The sequence below is a fragment of the Chrysochloris asiatica genome, unplaced genomic scaffold (assembly GCF_000296735.1).
Source record: "Chrysochloris asiatica unplaced genomic scaffold, ChrAsi1.0 scaffold01155, whole genome shotgun sequence".
Taxonomy (NCBI): Eukaryota; Metazoa; Chordata; class Mammalia; order Afrosoricida; family Chrysochloridae; genus Chrysochloris; species Chrysochloris asiatica.
The window spans coordinates 30,588-36,482 of NW_006409673.1; positions in this window are offsets into that span (position 1 = coordinate 30,588).

Here is a 5,895-nt window from a genome sequence, read left to right on the forward strand (position 1 = left end):
AAGGATGTCACTAAGAAAGAAAATTATAGCACAATATCCCTACATCAAAACATTTAACCAAAAGAGCAAAAATAGAATTCACAGACTGGGATTTTTTTGTTTTTTACTATGACATATCAGACAATTCTCTAAAACTTATAGAAAATGACACTTCTACAGGGAGCACAATGGCTACATATGATAAGCACTGGACTACAAACTACAAGGTCTGAAGTTCAAGTTCACTAGCCACTTTGAGGGAGGAAGATTTGGCTTTCTGCTCCCATGAAAATTTAAAGTCTTGGAAACCCTATAAAGGGTCGCTATGAGTTGGAACCACCTTGGCAGCACTTAACAACAACAAACCTCTACAAGAAAAAGACAAACAACCCAAATTGAAAAATGGGCACAGGATATGAACAGATACTTCAGCAAGGAAGATATTCAAGCAGCCAACAAACATATGAAGAAATGTTCATGATCATTAGCCATTAGAGAGATAAAAATCAAAACAGCGAGATCTCATCTCACCCCAATATTAATAACAAAGTTCAAAACAAACCCAAAAAAACAGAAGACAACAAATGCTGGTGAGGATATGGAGAGAATTAGATCCTCTTACATAACTGGTGGAGCTGTAAAATGGTTCAACCACTGTGAAAAATGGTACGGCACTTCCTCAGAAAGTTGGAAATAGAAATACTGTATGATCCAGCAATCCCTCTATTGATATATATCCACAAGAAATAAGAGCCAGGACACTATTCACAACAGCAAAAAGACAGAAACAGCCTAAATATCCATCAATGGAAGACTGGATAAACAAAATTTGACAAATACTCACAATGGAATACTATGCCATGATGAAAAATAATGATGAATTTGTGAAGCACTTCATAACATGGATGAACTTGGAGGATATTATGCTGAGTGAAATTAGTCAATAACAAAAGGGGAAATATTTCATGAGGTCAATATTTTAAAAACTCAAGAAAAGGTTTTCATACAAAAAGAAACATTCTTTGATATTACCAAAGATGGGTGTATGGGTTGTTGTTGTGAAGTGCCTTTGAGTTGGTTCTGACCCATAGTGACCCTGTATAGGGTTTCTGAGGAGCAGCAGGTGAGCTTGAACCACCGATCTTGCAGTTCAAATGGCTTTGCAGTCTAGCACATTAACCCACAGTGCCACACTAGGACTCCCTGGGTGTAAGAGTAGACACACGTTAACTCAGGTGACAGGGAGGGCAATATACAAGAAGAGGGACTTTGGCAGAAGAATAATGAAAACAGGTGACAACACAGGGAGATACACAAGTGTTAAATAAAGAAATAAGGTAAATGTTATAGACACAACAAAGTGTTACATGCACAACCTTGGAACAACAGTGTTCTGTGGATATATACAAGCTGAATAGGTATGGGAGTCAGCATAGGAGTATACCTACAAATATATAAGGATTTGAAAGTGGTATTAGCACATGGGTATTTATCTTTGCTGCAAACATACCTATGAATGGTGTTGAGCACACAGTGGGAAAAATGATGAAATCTTCTTAAATATTATCAAACATCGAAGGCAATGAGTTGCTGAGCCTGGGAACTCAGGCCCATAACCTCAGAGGACACCATGATCAATTGGTGTAACATAGTCCACAAAGAGAATGTTCTACAGTCTACTTTGGTTAGTAACATCTAGGATCTTAAAAGTTCATCAGCAGCCATCTAAGATGCAACTGTTTGTTGATCTCTCCACTTGAGGAAGAAAGAAAAGTGATGAGAATTGAAGATGCTTGGCATCAGTTAGTCCAGTGGACTAATGGAACATGTGAACATCAGTCTCCATGACTCTGAAACCAGAGTGCCCAGCTACCACTACCATCTGCTCTGAAAGGAATCACATTAAAAGGTCTCAGATAGAGTGGGATAGCTTTACTAGTCAGAAAGTACCTAAAACTGGCCCTGGACCACCCTTCAGGCCCGGAACAGAATTCACCCTCGTGGCCCAATTTCTAGCCAAGCAGTAGATAGGTATATAGTGGGGACAACAACACTAGCAATGTATGTTCTGAGCATGAAATGGTCAATCATACAAAAAATAATCAAAAGGGCAACATTTACCTAAGGACAAAGTTGAAAAGGGATGGGAAGGTGTGTGGGGTGGAAATAGGAACCACAGGAGAAAGTGGGATAACTGTTACTGCATGGAGTGGAATGCAATCATTGAGATGAAACAAAGTGTATGATTTGTTGAATGTAAAATTGACTATCTTGTCTGTAAACCTTCACTCATTTCACAATAAAAAGTTAAACAAACAGGAGAAATGGAAATAGGAAACATAGGTTGAAGTGGGATAACTTATGTCACATTGTGGGAGATAGTAATCAGTAAGATTTAAAAAAAAAAGAAGAAGAGTTAAATGAAAAACTGACCTGCTCTGTAAATCTTCACCCAACTCATAGTAAAAAGTTTAAAAATGGAAATGAAAAGAGATCCAAATACACTCAGAAAAAAAAAAGATGTTAATACATTCTACTTTGTTAATATAACTACTTTGTTGTTGTTAAGTGCTGTCGTGTTTTTCTGACTCATAGGGACACTGTATAGGGTTTCCAAGGAGTGACTCATGGGTTTCAACCACTGACCTTGTAGTTAGCAGTCTAGTACTTACCCTAAAGTGCCACACCAGGTCTCCTGTACTACTTTAGTAACAACAACAAAAAATCATATATCTAAATATATATAATTGTTGTTAAGTGCCATCTAGTAGGTTCTGACACATAGAAACCCTGTACAGGGTTTCCAAAGAGTGGCTGGTGAGTTTGAGCCACCAACCTTGTGATTCCAACCTTGCAGTCCCGTTCTTTATCCCACAACATCATATCAGGACCACAAATAGATAAAATATCCAGTATCAATTTTTTTTAACCTTATTTTAAAATCACTTGCTTTGAGAGAAAAGGAGAGGAAGGACATGAAAAGAAAAGGTCAGGAGAAGGTAAGGCAGCACCTGAAGATTAAAGTTTAACAGAGGCAGATTCCTGGGAAATGTGAGGGCTCAATAAAACATTTGTTGAGTAAATGAACGAAAAAATGCATAAACAAACAAACTTGATTTTACTGTCATTTTGGTCATCTGTCTCTACTTTGGTTTAATAGTATCACATCAATATTTATGCTTCTTCCAAGGCTCTTGAACCTCAAAAAGCAATGTTTGGGAGTCCTCCAAATATCTAAGGGATCTGGTCATTGTTATACATTTTAATATCTTTATCAGTTGGCTAGTGAATTTGAGAAACAGAATGAATTCACATAATAGAAATACTATATCAAGGAACATTGTTAAGTGCCTCGAGTTGGTTCTAACTCATAGTGACCCTGTATAAGGTTCCTAAGGAGTGGCTGGTGAGTTTGAATCACCAACCTTGTGGTTCAAATCAACTTTGCAGTCCAGCACTTATCTTACAATGCCACACCAGAGCTCCAACCAACCTGAAATCTATGGAATGATAAACTATGAAATATGCAAATGGATTATCTTACCATATATACAAAATAACTAAATTAGGCCAATGGGTAAATATATTTAAGCAAATAATAGTAATGAAGAAAAAAATCTTTATTAATTTATCCAATAACAAGGAGAAGGATATCATGTTTGGTAAGGAGGAGGGTTAGAGAAAAAGAGGAAGACCCCCAGTGAGATGGATTGGCAAAGTGGCAGCATCAATGGGCTCAAGCGTGGCAACAATTGTGAGGTTGGCCCAGGATCGGGCAGTGTTTTGTTCTGTTGTATATAGGGTCGCTATGAGTCGGTACCGACTCAATGGCGCATAACAACAACAATAATTCCTATAGTATTTTAAAAGACTTAAAATATTTCCTCTCTTAAAATACTGTAAACTTTCCTCTGAAACTATCATAGCACTATATTTTTATAGAATCCTTTTCAATAGGCTGTTGTTAAATGCCACGGAATTGGTTCCAACTCATAGTGACCTTGTATAGGGTTTCCAGGGAGAGCCTGATAAATGTGAACTGCCAAACATGCGGCTCAGTGCCTATCTTAAAGCACCAAGGTAGTAGAAAGATAATGACCTCAATCTCTAAATTATCCTAAGTCTTGAATTATAATGAGAGATAACAAATGCAATAAAACTATGTTTGAATTTCATGTATGAAGCTCCAGGGTTTGCAGCAATGGACTGTGGTTGTCAGCTTACCTCGGACTTGGAAGTACTTCAGATGATTTGCCATGGCTTCTGTAGCACTTTCTTGTGGGCAGATTTTTACTCCATTAGGAAACAGAGTAGATCGCTTTCTTCTGAGTAACCACCATCTCTCAGCTTCTCTTTGGTCAAGAGGCTGGTTCTTTTTGGTAGATAGAGAATGATCGGTGGATTCCAAGTTCGTGAAGAGAAAAGAAAATGCACTCTTGGGTTCTTGGATCTCCTTGAAAGATAAGTTGGTTTGTGCTACAGAGTGAAAACATAATCAGGCTTCTAATGATGAATAAGATATGGTGTGAAAAATAACAAAGAAAAATTGGCATTTGTATAGCATTTGTAGTTTGGAAGCAATGCTCAGATTATAGATATGTATGCAAATCCAAGGCAGAGATGAGTTAAGTATGCAATCTTTTTTCTATTTAATTTCCACTCCTTTCTTTCAAAACTGTTAATTTTTGGAATCAAGTATACATCCAATTTCAATGCAAGAAATAAGAGAAAGTATGGCTTAGATCAGGAATTTCTGGTGAAAACAAAGCTAAAATTATTGGACAGATTTTGAAACTGTTTAAATGAAACAGTATCACACAAAACAATGCTATTTTAAGAAAGAATATACTACAGATAAACAAAAAGATTAATACTATTTAGATTTAAATTTTTTGATTTAAAAATACCTGTTGATGATGGAAAGTTTGCTTTTATCAGGACAAATATCCAAATACACAGAGAAGTCTTTCCAAAAGGAGGAAACATAATCATTTGTGCTAAAGCCAAAGGAATGAGGAGGACAAAATCCTTAAATGAGCACCCAAAGCCTTGAAACTTCCAATGACAAACTGCTACAAGAATAGTCTAACTTCTAAAGGTTTGAGAATAGAAAAACACTCCAAAATCATTATAAATTGTTTTAAATTAAAATAGTGTCCTTTCAAAGGTACTTCTCCTTTCCTGAAATAGTTGATATGCTATGAAAGTAGAAGAGATAAGCTAATTAGGACAGATGGGCAGAGACAATTTCTTTAATCTAGCTAGCTAAGCTCTTTATTAACACTCTCTTTGCCTTTTACAGGAAGTCTACTGAAGAATGCTTCCTGTAAAATCCAATGACCTTGTACAACTTTTCAGAGTCTGATACACATGTGTACTGAGTTCTTTTAAGGCTGGAGATATATATGCATAACATGCTCAGACTGATTACATTTAGCTATTTCAGTACTATAAAGCTTCATACAGAATAAAATTCATTTTCTTGGAGTTGTATGTCTGTGTAGTAAAAGCAATGTCTTATAAATTTTCCTCCTTAATGAGGAATTTGAAAATGTTCACCATAACCACTTACTATGTTTCCTGGTACAGAGCTATAGGATAAGCACTGGACTCCTAATCAAAAGCTCAGTAGTTCAAACCACCAGTTAATCCTTGGAAACCCTAAACAGGGTCACTATGAATCATAACCAACTCAACGGTAATAAACAATATGTCTCCTTTGTCTATAAGGTAGTATGTTGTTGTTGTTGTTGTTGTTAGTTGCCATCGAGTCAGTACCAACTCATAGTGACCCTATGGACAACAGAACGAAACACTGCCTGGTCCTGGGCCAACCTCACACTTGATGCTGCCACTTTGCCAATCCATCTAGCTGGGGTGTCTTCCTCTTTTTCTCTGACCCTACACCTTACCAAA